Here is a 16,369-nt window from a genome sequence, read left to right as displayed (position 1 = left end):
GCTCATGGAAGCAGAGGGAGGCTGCATCTGGAGAGCAGTGCATTTCCTTCCAACAGTGGGCCAAAGGTGCCTCGGTCCTGAGGAACAAGCATGGAATTCATGTCCATCATAAGAATGTTAGCCTGGGGTCATTTAAAAAGACATTCTGCTCATTCTGCTCTGACAGAGGGTAATTACAGTGGAGAAGTTGATGGGGAACCATGGAGTACAAAAAGTGAAGAATATTTGTGATGGCCTGCTGAAGGAGAACCCCCACCAGGCCCCAAGAGATTTGTGGTCAGGAAAATGCAGCAGGAAGCCATCAATAGAGCAGAAAAGGACCTCAAGAGTTGGAGTCATTTTTTAAACATCTGCCAGGTCCAAGACAAGGTTGTATCAGCAGTTAAGTGAGACCTTAACTACCTTCTTCCCACCCTGTCTCCAGACTGCTTCTCTTTCCTCTCCCTGCTCTGAACTCAGAAGACCAGGAAAAGGAGTAGTGGCTGCTCCTTAAGTCTTCTGAGAGAGTCTTCAGAGGGACAATCAGCCCTATATGGTTCCTTGCCTGAGTAATGCAAAGGTGAGAGGCTATGTCTACTGGGCTGAAACAGGAGAAGGGGAGGGAGAAGATAAAAGACTGGGCTGAAGATGGAATTATGTATCTGAAGGTCATGGGACATAGCTGAATGCATGGGACTGTGCAAAATTCCCCAGGGAAACTTCTCCCTCCTCCCAAAATAGGAATATGGAGAATGAATCTGTGAGAAACACCATCAATTAAGCAGTGGGAAATAGAGTAGGAGTTTGTTTTAAAAACTAAGAACAGCTCTTCATCTAGCCCTTCTTTTGGTCAAAGGCCCCCATTTATGAGATGTTTTCCATCGGTGCTTCAGTCTGTGATGTAAAAGGTCATGAGTAAAAGGTCACCTAGGAATTAAATCCATAAGCTTGATGTTACCAGTCTGTAGAAGTAATGAATGGAGCCATTTAGCCAGAGATGTAAAAGGGAATAGAACTACTATGGAATGAACTCGGGGTTATTTATTACTCCTTTGAATCACACCCTTATTTGCTTTTATATATGAATAATAATACTGCCAGTAGTGTCTTCTAGAGTGCAACTAAATGATAATAACTTTAGTAGCAATAACTGCGATTTACTGAGCTACACTCTTCCAGGCCCTGACTTATATTGCACAATATTGTTAATCTTCCCTGGAACAAAGACAGGAAATTGTATTGACCAAGGACACGAATTAGGTCATGACAGAATTCTTATTTCCCATGCATAGCATCAGTGAATGGTTTGTTCCAGCCTATTAATTATTTAAATAGTTATTATCTATGTTTGTCCTTCTTGCTTGAAATGAAAACTGCTGATCTAAGCTTATCTGCGTAACATCTTGTAGCAATACAGAGAGTGTGTGTAGCATCTTTTTTTAGCAGAGAAAAAAGAGAAGGATGAATTTCACTATCAGCCAGTCAGCATTCCAGTCATTTTTACATACATTATCTCATTTCATTATGACAACAAACTTGTGAAATAGGTAGTTTACCTTCCCTTTATGAAAAGTCCAGGTCACTAAGTTAATAAGCGCTGGGTTCAGGTTATAATCCCAGTGTCTGATTCCAGAACCTAGAAGGTAGAATTAGGCCCCTATTCTTTCCATAATATCATTCATAAAGTTCTTTTATGTCCTATTTAATTCTATTTCTCCACATGCCCTTGAAGTAGGCAAAAATGAAATGATAACGATGCTGATTTTACGGACTAAACATTTGTAGAACTGAGCATAAGAACCAGCCTAGGTAATCTAATGAGTCAATGTGTTTTATGCTGGAGAGCATGCTATTTTCAACTATGATTGCCTTGTGATAGTAGGCTGAAAAAAATGTCCTCTCCCTAAAAAAATAGATTCACTTTCTAATTTTCAGAACCTTTGAATATTACCTTATTGGGCAGATTGACTATTACCTCATATGGCAAAAGATATAATTAAGGGAAGGATATTGAGAGACAAGAGTTTATCCTGGATCACCTGGGCCCTGAATACAATCACAAATATTATTTTTTTAAAAATATATTGATTTATCTTAGAGAAAGTGCATGTAGGTGTGCACACGAACAGGGGTAAAGGGGTGGGGAGGGGAAGGAGCAGAGGGAGAGGGAAAAAAGCAGGAGAGAAGCAGACTCCCCACTAAGTTTGGAGCTCTACAGGCTCAATCCCATGACCCCAAGATCATGACCTGAGCTAAAATCAAGCTGGATTTTTAACTGACTGAGCCACCCAGGCACCCTGAGTCACATACAGTTTTACAAAAGAGAGGCAGAGGGAGATTTGAGACAGAATGTAGAAGACACTTATGCACAGAGAAGGTGATATGAAGGTGGACCAGAGAGAGATGCTGCTACAAGCTAAGGAATGTCAACAGTGTTGGAAGATGCAAGGAATAGATTCTATCCTAGAGCCTAAGGGAGTGCAGCCCTGCTCACACTTTGATTTCTGATTTCCAATCTATGGAAATATGAAAGAGTAAATTTCCATTCTCTTAATCCACCGAATTTGTGGTAATTTTTTTTTAAGGCAGCCTTAGGAACCTAATACACACCTGTTATTCACTCTTACTTGTAGGTAATATATTCAGTAAGTAGTTTTCTTAAATTCTTGGATGATGCTAGGAGGAAAATTGGTATTGTGATTATATGTTTCTGAAATCATAAAAATATTAGTTTAAATTCAAACTTTATCACTTATGATCTTGGGTAATATATTCAATGCTTCTCAGGATATTTTCCTTATTTATAAAATTGGGAGGCTGATAATATCTACAAAGTAGAATGGTTTAAAGAATTAAATGAGATAATGCAATAATAATGTAAAGTACTTAGCACAACACTTGATATAGGAAAAATATTCAGTAAATGCTAAAAATAACAAGAAGAATATGAACCTAAGGGACATTTTTGAAAATATAAAAAGTAAGAAAATTATCTCAATATGTTGTACATACTTACAATACTTACAATACTTGTAAGATAGAGTTACAAGAAAATGCAGAAAAATAAAAATAAAAAGGAATGATTCTTCTGAAACCTTATTTGGGTGATTTTGAGTTTTCTAAATTAACATTTACCATGAATATAGATGAAAAAATCATAAAATGCTAGTAAATTCAATCTGGAAATACTTTTAAGAAGATAATATACCATGAGATTGTGGTATTTATTCCAGTAATGCAAAGTTGGTCTTATATTAAAAATTCAACCAATGTAATATGCCACATGAAAAGAATAAAAGATAAAAAAAGATAAAGATAAATAAAAAGGTGCCTTAAAATTATCTCAGTAGATACAAAAAAAAAAAACTATTTGACCAAATTTAACACTCTACAGGCTAAAATTCTTAGTGAACTAGGAATAGAAGAAATTCTTAAGCTGATAAAGAGTATCTTTGAACATGTCTACAGATAACAGTGTACTTAATTGTGAAACATTAAACCTTAATTTCTTTTAAAATTTGAAACAAGAAAAGGATGTTCACTCTAATCACATCTATTCAGCATTGTATAAGAGCTCCTAGTCAATGCAATAAGGCAATTAAAAGAAATGAATGGCATAAATATAAAAAAAGAAATTAAACTGTTTTTTGTAGAAAAAGAACTAACTAAAACTAATAAATTTAGCAAGGTTACAGAATACAATTTCAAGATGAAGAGAGTATATTTCTACAACTCAGAAGTGAAAAATTGGAGAACTTCTATTACTTGACTTTAAGATTTACCATTACCAGAAATTTAGACTAATTAAGACAACATGATATTGGTATAAAAAGAGTTAGAGTCTAAAAATAACCTTACACAAAGATAGCTCATTGATTTTTGACCAAGGTGTCAAGTCAATTCAGTGGAAATTATTTATTCATTTAAAAGTAAAAACCAGAGAGCTAAATCTTCTAAAAGAAAGCACAAGAGAATATAATTGCAAGGTAGGCAAAATTTTTTGGAAAAAAACATCATAAAAACACTGATATTATAAAAATTTGATCAATTTGGTTTTGCCTAATCAAAAATTTTTGTTCATCAAAAGATACATTAAGGGGAGTGCCTGGGTGGCTCAGTTGGTTAAGCATCCAACTCCTGATTTAGGCTCAGGTTATGATCTCAGGTTTTTTTTTTTTTAATATTTTATTTATTTGACAGAGAGAAATCACAACTAGGCAGAGAGGCAGGAGGAAGCAGGCTCCCCGCGGAGCAGAGAGCCCGATGTGGGGCTCGATCCTAGGACCCTGGGATCATGACCTGAGCCGAAGGCAGAGGCTTTAACCCACTGAGCCACCCAGGCGCCCCATGATCTCAGGGTTTTGATATCAAGCCCCAAGTAGGGCTCCATGATGGGCATGGAGCCTACTTAAGATTCTCTGTCTTCCTCCCCCTCTCCCTGCTTTCTCTCTCTCTCTTAAAAAAAAAAAAAATACCATGGGGCGCCTAGGTGGCTCAGTGGATTAAGCCGCTGCCTTCGGCTCAGGTCATGATCTCAGGGTCCTGGGATCGAGCCCCGCGTCGGACTCTGCTCCGCGGGGAGCCTGCTTCCTCCTCTCTCTCTGCCTGCCTCTCTCTCTGCCTGCCTCTCTCTCTGCCTGTCTCTCTCTCTCTGCCTGTCTCTCTGCCTACTTGTGATCTCTCTCTCTCTCTGTCAAATAAATAAATAAAATCTTTAAAAAAATATACCATTAAGGGAATAAATATACAAACAATTAATTGGGAAAAAATACAGCATATATGTCCAACAAAGGGGTTGTTTCTAGTATATATATAAAGAACTCCTATATATCAAAAATAATTAGATGAACAACCCAATTAGGAAGCCTTGAGCAGATACTCCCCAAAAGAAGATATATAATGGCCAATAATGAAAATGGCCATGAGAAAAGGACTTTAATATCATTAGTTGCCACACAAATGCAAATTAAAATTACAACAAAACATCATTCACACCCACTAAAATGACTAAAATATGAAGAACTGACAACTTCAAATGTTGGTGACAATGTGGAGCACTGAACTATTTGCTAGTAAGATCATAAAATGGTACAAACAATTTTGGAGACTTGTTGGGCATTTTCTAGGGAAGTTAAACATCTATATCTTATAGGATTCAGCAACTTCATTTGTAGGAATTTACTTAAGAGAAATGAAAATAAATGTTCACAAAAGACTTATACAAGATTGTCCATAGAAATATATTTTTTCACAGCTCCAGACCAGACACAAACCAACTGTCCATCTAAGAAAGTGGATAAATACATTACAATATATTTACTTAATTGACTAATATTCAGCAACTAAAAATAAACTATAAGACATTCAATAATTTGGGTAAATCCCCAAATCATTATATTAAGAAAAAGAAGTCAGTCACATAAAAGTACATAATGATTCCATTTATATGACATCTAAAAACTGGTGAAACTAATCTGTAGAAGTGGAATGGAGGTTTGGGGTAGATTTCAAAAGGCCATAAGGAATGTCCTGAGGATTATGGAAATATATCCGATTTGGGGTGATGGTTATGTGGGTGTAAACAATTGTCAAAATTTACTGAACTAAACCCATATTATCTATGCATTTTTATTTTAATTACACCTAAATAAAAATACAAAAACCAAATATTTACTGGGCTTCGTCTTTTAAAAATTTCACAGAAATGTATCTATTCCAGTTTGCTATGCTTTCACAAAGACAAGGACAGACTATTTAAGAAATACATATTGAAGCACACAGATTCTTTTTCATTCTGTAATAGAAATATAGTCTGCATATATTGCTATAGTGTGAAGGGACAATTCAAAACCAGTATACAAGAATAAAAGCGAATGTTTTATTTCCCTTAGATGTTGGAATTTTAATTTGCAAGTATTCAATTGTCAGGTCTATGTGTGGGTAGAACAGTAAGGATCACTAAAAGATAGGTTTCTGGGGACCTGCACCATGAAACTGGACTAAGCTCAGGCTTAGGTATATATTCCCTACCCAAACCTATAGAATAATTGATATGCATGTTTAAAAAATAATAATAAATCCACAGAATGCTAACAAACAGGAAAATGTGTCACTAGACTAGAGATAATTAATAAGAAAATACAGCTCTGAATTGATGGAGAAAACCACAGCTCAAAACACACAAGAGAAGGAAGACTTGCTTCTGGGGGTACTCTAAACTTAGAAACAATGGGCAAAAGGAATTGGAGGGATCCTGGGTGATTGGGGAACAGTGTTCAGAGCTCTCTAACAAGCTGGTCTTTGTCCTACTTCCAATTTAAGGTTGAGCAAGGGAAGCAGATGTATTTATCTACCAGTTCAATTAGAAAATATGGATAGCTGGGCTAGTGACAGAGCATCACCCCAGTAGCTAGGGAAAGCCAGAAGAAATGCTGTTGACACACTGCATCCTAAAATATATCCTTCCCTTACAATATCATTACAAGAAGCAGGCACTATACACCAAGAATAGCCATAAATGAAAGAGTAAAGATGATCAATTATGTAGAAATCACACAAGCAAGAATCACCAAATATTTGAGAAAAACAATACCATAAAAGATACACATTAAATTCAACCAAAAGAAAAATACCAAAGAAATAAGAACAATGGAGAAAATACTTTTATATATGTATAATTAATATTTTCATAAATATACTTATAAGAACAGGTAATTTAAAATGACCCAATTAGAGATTTTTAAAATGAGTAACATGATCAAAATTAAAAAAGTAAAGTCAGCCAAAATTAAAATCAATGGACTAGGAGAATGGATTTAGCTAGAATGAGGTATAGAACTGAAAGTATTAGCTGAGAAATTCTCCTAGAATTTATTATCAAAAGACAAAAAAAAAATTAGAAAGCATGAGAAAGTTAAGTGAAAGGGAATATTATATAGAATTTCTAATCTGTACCTATATGAGGCAATAGAATAGAGATCAATTAATAAAAGAAAGATTAAAGAGCATGCTATATAGCTGAACAAAAACAGAATTTTAAGTAGAAAAATCTCTAAGAGAGACAAGTATTTAAAAAAAGAACCACATGTTTTAGGACAATAATTAAAAAAAAGTTTAATTTCATTTAATAGTAGGAAAATATATTTCCTACAGAGGAGTAACAATTGGATTTATACCAGACTTTTCTAGATTCCAGAATCCAGTGGAACAAGCCTTAAAAATTCTTAGAAAACATTATTTTGAGCCATGAATTAAGATAGTAGGGACACTTTAACGTCAATAAATTTGAAATTTCAGTGAAATGAAAATTCAACATAAAAATTCAACTTAGCTAAAACTGACACAATAAGAAGTAGAAAGTATAAATTGTCTTTCTATTGCTTTCTTTAGGGGTAATATTTGTTTAGAAATGAATTATCAGACTTTCTCTCCTTTATCTATGCACATAGCAGCTCCATGAGGGGACTATTCCTATGAAACCCAGTACAGTTCTATACAGTGACAAATTGAAGGTCCTTTCCCTTCCCTTTCCTTTCAGACTACATTTAAGAAACTTTCCCATCAACTGTTACACCGGTACATAATGTGGACATTAACTGCTCCTTGCCTATCTATCCTATATAAATACATGCTGATGGCAGTTAGGATCCAGGTAGAGTTATATAAGACTTGGCTGGAATAAAGAGTGGGAACATTCATCCATATAAAGACTTAAATAGGTCTTATTCTTCCTATTTTCCACAGATTGGTGCTAAGGCAAAGTGATAACTTTTTAAACATTATCACAGAAGGAGATCATGGTGATAATTTGTTTAAAACAAATTAATTTCTGATTCTACATGCTAACACTGTATATAAAATATATTTTGCCTAGGGGAAGATGGGTGAAATAGGTGGAGGGACTAAGAGTACACTTACTGTGATGAGCACTGGGAATGCATAGAATTGGTAAATCACTGTATTGTACACCTGAAATTAATATAATAGTGTATGTTAATTATACCAAAATTATAATGTAAAAAATAATAAAATACTTACCAGTTAAAAATAAAATAAATGTATTTTGTGTACCTTTTTAGGCATTTGCATTAATTTAATTTAAGAATCAAATTAATTAAGTGAATATTGTTAAAACTGAACAGACAACTAAGTAGGACAGACTCATGGATTATAAAAGTTCACTGAGAAATAGCTAAGTGGGCAGAAGGTCCTCATAGGGTATACATGGGATTATGTATATAATCTACACTGGGATTTCTTTATTAAAAAATGGCATGAGTCATGCTTCCCATAGTAAGTAAAAACTACTGTTTGGTTCTTTATTTTTAGTGCTCATCTAATCATTTTGGTAGTAGAAGTAATAGTAATAAATTTAAAAAATAATAAAATATCAACTAAAAAAACCCTTGTGTTTCTGAGAAACTGATAAACTTTCTTTTTTCTGTAGTGTGATTCTTCCATGTTCTGCATTTTGCTCAGGCTGTGAGAAAGCACCCAGAGTGCGCCTGGGTGTCTCAGTTGGTTAAGTGTCTGCCTTCAGCTCAGGTCACAATCCCAGGGTCCTGAGAGGAGCCCTGCATCAGGCTCCCTGCTCACTGGAGAGCCTGCTTCTCCCTCTGCCTGCTCCTCCCCCTGCTTATGCTGTCTCTCTCTCTCTCTGACAAATAAATAAAATCTTAAAAAAAAAAAAAAGAAAGGACCCAGAAAAGTTTGAGACTCAGTTCCATAAATTTCATTAATTCTTGTGGGTAGTATATGAACTTTCTATCTTCTATGATATTGGTGTTCTCTTTCCATATGTATTTTATTAACATTTTTTATAACTGTCTTTCAACATGAATGTATTACACATAAATGTATAACAAAATAATACAAATTATGGCATTATGGGAATTAGAACTTCCACATATGAACTTTCAGTTCAATCCATAACATTCAGTTTCTACCTATCCTCCAAAGAAGCTTTCCATTACTATGTTCAATTGTAAGTTGTATCCCCTAGAATGGAAAGCTAAATTTCAATATTTGTCAAAACTTAGGTGGGAAGAAATCTATTATTTCGCCCCCCAAAATATGTCTTTTCATGGACAACTCCTGTAGTTCTTGGCACAGTCATCCAGATGTCTGCAGTGAGGCGATAAGAAGTGAGCACCTTATCAAATGTTGCCTGTTAGGCTAGTTCGTTCCCCTTGATGAATACACAGGGCTGGTGGCCAGTAAGGAATTGTCTCTTAATTTTTATTTGCAGACATTTATATGTGTTGCCCATTTTAAGGTAGCTCATCTATATATCATCATATATATATCACCAGTCATTCAGGTAGACCAGACTGACGGGAAATATGAGTAAATGCACATTGAAATTGATGGGTGGACAGGCTGACAAATTCAGAGCTGCTCCAAAGCAGCTCCCGTCTACTCAGCTGAAGCCAATCAGACCCCAGATACACATCAGAATCCTTTAGAAAATGTCATTAAGTGTTTGTTTCTACATTTTTACAAAGATCTTGTTCAGTCAGTGAGGAAGTGAAATACGTCAACCACAAAAAAAAAAATGGTGATGGCCTCTTTTTTCTGCTGAATTTTGCACTGTGGAAAGGACTTAGTTATTGGCAAAAGGCTCTGCTACTGAAGAGCTACCTGCTGCTCCTCACCCCCACCCAGTGGAGAATGATGAGAGAAGGTGCAGGAGGCAAAAGTACAACTGAATTTTCCAAACTACTCTTCTCAGGCTAATTCCAATGGCCTTCTCTTTGTTAGCTATGTGCAAAACCCATGGAACCAACCACCATAGATGACATTTGTGAGGGTACACCACTTTGAGTCTGTTAGGTGGTATCAAGTGTGTATTAAACAGAAAGTCTATGTCTGCATGGGGCTTAACTTCAATAATAACAATAATAATAATAATAATAATAATAGAATATACTATCTGCTAGACACTATGCCAGCTGCCTAACATATCTCTTTGAATCCTCTGAATTTCTTACAAAGAAGAGAGGATTATTTTCATCACCACTTTACAAATGAGAAAGCCAAGCTCAGTGAATTGCTGTTATTAGGGAGTCTGTTTCCTAGCGCAATGCTCTTTCCATTCTCTATTGAGTTCACTGCATATGTTTTTATGTATATAATCTATCTAGATCTCATCTGGGGTGTGTGTGTGTGTGTCTGTGTGTGTACATGCTTTTGAACTCATTAAGCTGCATAGGAAAGATTTTACCCCCTCACTCACCTTACTGCCCCTGCTTCATAAGAAATAATACCCTACAATATCACTGCCCCTTTCCGATAGGTCATAATGTACCTCATAGTTTCCTGGTGACTGTAGCATAATCGAGTCATTACATGCTCTAGGATGTGCTTTTGTGTAGCCCATGACCCCTGGTAAAGTAAGAAATCTCTGAAGAGTGACAGAAAAGTTCTAGGTTAGAAGATGCACACTGGCTGACCAGGGATTGAAACCTGCTCACAGATGTCATTTCTTGGTCAACACAGGATTTCTTTGTTTGTATTTCCAAAAAGGTTTCAACTTTAAAAAAAATCAAAGATGCCATGTAAAACTGGATTTGCCACTTCCCTTGAAAACCAGAGAATCAATTAATTAATCAATTAATTAATTTTTTTAAAAGGGTGGGGTGCTTGGGTAGCTCAGTCGTTAGGTGTCCGCCTTCGGCTCAGGTCATGATCCAGGGTCCTGGAATCCAGCCCCACATCGGGCTCCTGGCTCAGCAGGAAGCCTGCTTCTCCCTCTCCTACCTCCCTGCTTATGTTCCCTCTCTTGCTCTCTCTCTCTCTGTCAAATAAATAAATGAAATATTTAAAAAAGGAAAGTAAAGAAAACCAGAAAACTGGTAACACTTTGCCCCTTTCCTGTATGACAACCATTATCTGCCTCCTTTAGAAGGACACACTCTGGTCCACCCCAGGGATGTCCACTAGGAGCCTTGGGACTGCAACCATGCCCAGATGTCCTCAACTACTCTTATTGGTTACTTGACAGACTCTTTGAGTTTGCCAAGTACTGTTTTACTTGAATCATGACTACCATCATCGGAGGCACTGCTAGCAAGGCATCTGTTGAGGACTAATTAGCTAAGACTGCCCTTTTTCATTGATGGTGGGTTTCCAAGCTGTGTGTGGCTTTTACTTAGTAGTCCTTGATCGCGCTGACTGCCTCCATCACTCACAACGAGAAAAACTCTCTACTGCTAAGCAGTCAAGGGAGAATCCAACTAACCCCTCCCTGCAGCTTCGTCACCCTCCTTCCTCAGGGTGCATGAAGCAGAACTCTATGGGACCGTGGGAACCTCTGAGGAGATCCAGGAAGTGTGACTGCTGCTTCAGGAATTTGAGGGCATCTTTTTCATGGAAATGAAGACTCAGGTCCTCTATATTTTTCCCACCCAGCTACAAACCATCTAGAGATTTCACTCCCTTCCCTCAAACTGAGGAGAATGACATGAAGTGGAGAAAGTAAGGATTTATCGATTTATCCTGGCAACATTTTAGTGCTGTGTTCAGAGCTGGAGCTGGCTCTCTTGTATTTTGATTCGACACATTTTTCCTGAGCACCTTCTGTGTAGAAAGCACCACGCTGGGCAGAGGGGCTGCTGGTCCCACTCCACTTTTACAGAGCACTGACACACATGATCTTATCTAATCCAGTGGGTGGGGGGAGGACTTTATTGGGCCTGTTTTTTTTTAGATGATATAACCCTGAGGCTGAGGAGGACCTTATCCAATGCCAGTGTGAGAAATAAATGAAGAGCACAATCAAGACTTGAACTCAGGGTTTGGGAGTCTATTCCAATGTCATCCATAGGCTTTGTAATGTTAATTTAGGCCATGCCATTTTAGAGGAAATGGTCTCATTGAAACAAACTGTGTCCTTTTGGCTTCTTTCTGTTTATTAAGGTTTATCTAATGGGATCACAAGTGTAGATGAAAAGATCTTCTCCTCTACCATATAGAAACAACCATTTTCCTATTTAATTCTGGCTCCTGGCAAAGGAAAAACATTATACTAGAAGAGGGAGCTGTCATTGCAAATGCTGCTGATGTCCACCATTATTGGCACAGATGCTGATCTTTAGGACAAAACCAACATACCGAGCCAACATTGCAGGTGGCACGGAAGTCCCACTGCCCACGCTACTGTTAATACTCATTAACGTGGGCATGAGGGGGCACAGCGGCCACTGTACATTTGAGGGTAAAGCACCACTGATGTGCCAAAACAGAGCTGTGTTCCCTGGTGCTCTGTGCACACCCATGATATACCGCTGTTTGAGGAGTGGGCACAGAGCTAAAAGTGATTTAGTTCAGTGGAAGTGGGGATGGGATGCCCCAGAGACAAGAGTTCCTTTTCTATTAGACCTAGTAACAAGTGGAGAAAAAGTGGTGAGTCCTCCTGCTTCCTCTGTGTCCGGGCAAGCACAGTCCACATTCACTTTGAATCAGGCACTCTTATGGATGAACAGAAGAAGGCACTAATATTTTTCCTGGGATGAGACACCTTTAAGAATCAGGCATTTACTGCCACATTTTATGTCCTGATTCTAGTAGGAAAGCACAGGCAGTCATGTGCCATTTATTAATTCAACAAACATAAACTAAGCACCCATCATATGCCAGGTAAAAGACCTAACTCCTTCATCTTCAGATTGCTCCCAGGTTAGAAAGGGGGTCACAAGATAAATGTAATTATAATGCAGTATGGTGAGTGCAGGCTAGAGATAAACCACGGGCACTATGAGAACATAGAGAAGGATCCATGGAATGGAAGAGACAGAATTTGGGTGGGTTGTGCTAAGATTTGGGGCTGATATATATGAAGTCTTTGTCAAGCTCTTGAAGGACCTTAAGGATCAGGCCAGGGAAAAGGTTAAACCAGTGAGTGACATGGTCAGATTACATTTTAGATAACTTTTGGATTCAGAGCAAAAGATGGACTTGGGGAGGGGGACAAATAAGAACATTCCACATTCTCTGGGAAGGTGACGCTTGTGAACTGAACAACTTTGGGCGCTGTGAGGAAGGAGGGAACACCCACCAAGCCAGTCAGATCAGCCTGGCAGTTAGAGGGGTGACAGCTGTTCCAGACACTTTCCCTGAACACCCTGTGGTGCAGGAGCCTCTGGGAGCGGGGGGGAAGCTTCATCCTGCCTTACCGCCAATGGACACCACACAACACTGTGCTTGGCACGTGTACCCACTAGACCTTGGCAAAGCAAGGAGCTTCCAACACCACTATCATCTTCAGGAGCCTAGAGAAGCTGACAGTAAGGAGAACTCAGACCAGCCTTAGTTGGATATTGACAGCAGCGGTGGTTATAGAGTAGGGCTGGGCCTGAGGCCAAATGAGTTGGCAGGGTCTGCCTGGCCTCTGCCTTGCCCCCTTCAGCTCCATCTGTCTAATAGTGGATGTCAGCCTTGAAGGGTGCCAGCCTTTGAATCTGGCAATTGAGAAAAGGAGAAGGGGACATACAAGATGTATGCTTATGGGTGGAAGACTGCCTAAAATGTTCAGGGGTAGAAATCAGTCACAGTGTGACCAGAGATGTCTTTTTTTTTTTTTTTTTTTGGCCAGAGATATCTTTAAACCCTGTTCCCATCCTTTGCTAGTTTTCCCTTTTGTCTGCCATTATCATTCTTAAAGAGATTCCCAAATCAGTGTATCTCTAAAGACATTTGCAACAGGGGTCAGGGAATGAAACCTAATGAAAACCTGATTCAAAATGACTTAAGCAAAAAATGAATTATTTGCTCAAGTTACTGAAAAATCCTTGAAAAGTGATACTTTAAGGTATGGCTAGGTTCAAGGGTTCAAAATCATGCAAAGGCCTCTCTCCTGGCATTCCTATGCTTAGAGCATTTTAAGTACTTAGAATGCCAGTAAAAGGAGGTATTTTCTTTCCTGTGAATAAAAGTCCCGGGTTTTAATTTACTTTTCCTGGTTTGGATCTCCTTCCATCTCTGAGATACCACAAGGCTAGGGCAATGGGAGTTTCTGATTAACTAGTCAGGTCTATGCCCATGCTTGGAAGTGGGAAAGATTTTATATCCCCAAACTACAAGGATTAGTGGTTGAAGAATGGTGGTTTGTTAGAGGAAATATGGATACCATACTGGTCAAAGAGAGAAAACTGCAAGCCAAAATAACAGATGACTAACCTCATTGAATCTTCGGCTTACCAAGATATGTAGACTAAGGGCAAGTAATTCTGATGAAGATTATCTGCTGGTGATAATGATGGTGATGTTAATTATCATTGGTATTTTATGAAAAGATAACATAGTATAGTTATATAGTTTGGTATATAGTTCAGTAATTTTCCTGGTTTTCCTAGTCAGAAGAGTGATTCAGGCACTTTGCTGAGTTAACATATCACTTACTGGTTATAAGGGCGATGGGATGAACCAACGTCTAGGAGGCATACTCTTCAAAGTTTCCTTGAGCCTCATGTCACAACTCTAACCAACATCAAAGTTAGATGGTTAAAATAAAATTTCCATGTTTATACTGTACTATTCCAGTAACACCTTAAGGTTGTTTTTAATAAGCCCTCAAGACATTTCTCTTATACCTTTCATGGAACTGTTATTTTATCACATACATTTATAAATTAAAAATAACATGAGTACACACTCAGAATATTAGACATAAGTTCCTCAGAGTCCTATCTGGAATTCTTGATATCAAATTTTCCAATTACATTGGCACCAAATATTTAACACATATTGGCTAAATAGAAGAAAGACTGAATGAATGACTATCTTATCTGATATGTTACCCAGCTATACATAGTATATCTTATCAGATAAGATAAGATAGGTAACATACCTAGCTATGGATAACTAGGACAGATAACTCAGGATAACATACCTAGATATAGCCCTAAAAGTGGAATTTCTGGATCATATGGTCATTTCATTTTTAATTTTTTTGTGGACCTGCCATACTATTTTCCATCATGGCAGCACCATTTTACATTCCCACCAGTAGTGCACAGGGTTCTAATTTTTCCACATCCAGGGCGCCTGGGTGGCTCAGTGGGTTAAAGCCTCTGGCTTTGGCTCAGGTCATCGTCCAAGGGTCCTGGGATCGAGCCCTACATCGGGCTTTCTGCTCGGCAGCGAGCCTGCTTCCCTCTCTCTCTCTGCCTGTCTCTCTGCCTGCTTGTGATCTCTGTCTGTCAAATAAATTAATAAACTCTTTAATTTCTCCACATCCTTGTCTGTGGCCCCAGCAAACTGATACAGGGAGGAATTACACTGAATTTGTAAGTTGCTTTGTGGGAGGGACATTTTTAGATTTTAGATAGGCTGAATTTTGTAACTTTAGGCTGAATGTATAAAAACGCTCAGCCAGCAGCCAAATGTATATGGGTTCAAGTTAGTAGAGGCATTGCTCCTATATTGGGATCTATGTAAAAATGTGTTCTTTTTTTATTGGAATTGAGTTTATCTTTAGAGTGGCAGTTTTCTTACAATGCTAGTTATAATTAGAATATATTTACCTGCCCTACTTTAACAGGGAGGAATATTGTGCTCACACTATTTTTTTCCATTTTCCTTTAAAATATTCCTCTCATTAAACTTCTAGGGCTGTACAAGTCAGTTTTAGGCTAAAAATAGTATTGTTGCTATTGCTGCCACAATTCATGTGGAAAAAAACCATAGCCAACTTTTTTACAGGAAAGGAAAAAATAATTTCCTGAAAAATATCTTTTTGAATTCTTAAGAAAGCATGAAAGCCACACTGACAAGGAGTTCCTAAACTGACAATGGATTAAGATTTCCTGCACCAATTTAATGGTTTTTATTATTTTCCTATAGGCAGTACAGAAGGCAGGATTCTTCAGTTTCTTTCTAACAAACACATTGCTGGGGACAGAGGTGAAGAGCAGAAAATGAAGAATTAGACTCAGGGTTGGGAAACGACAGCTAGTGGGCCAAATCCAGCACACGACCTGTTTTTGTAAAAGAAAGAAATTGGAACACAGCCATTCTCCTTCTTTTATGCATTGTCTGTGGCGACAGAGTTGAGTAGTTGTGACAGAGACCGCATGGTCCACAAAGCCTAAAATAGATGCTATTATGAAATAGCTTGTTGATCTTTACAGAATCAGCTTGTTGATCCCAGGGCTAGACTCTTAATAAGTGGTGACTGAGTAATTTAAAAGTAATTTTAAAGATGAGAAAAATGAGAACATTAATATTATTGAGAGCGAAGGGTTCTATGTTGGCAGCACAGGACAGACTGAAGAAGAGAAATAGATGGGCTCTGGCAGACTAGCCTTTCCTGGATTCTGTAGAGTCAGCAGACAGAAGATCCTAGCCATGGAATGTTTACAACATGTGAGGTACAGGCAGGCAGAATCATGAT

Source organism: Meles meles, chromosome 11, assembly GCF_922984935.1.
Source record: "Meles meles chromosome 11, mMelMel3.1 paternal haplotype, whole genome shotgun sequence".
Classification (NCBI taxonomy): Eukaryota; Metazoa; Chordata; class Mammalia; order Carnivora; family Mustelidae; genus Meles; species Meles meles.
Note: the sequence above shows the minus strand (reverse complement) of the source record.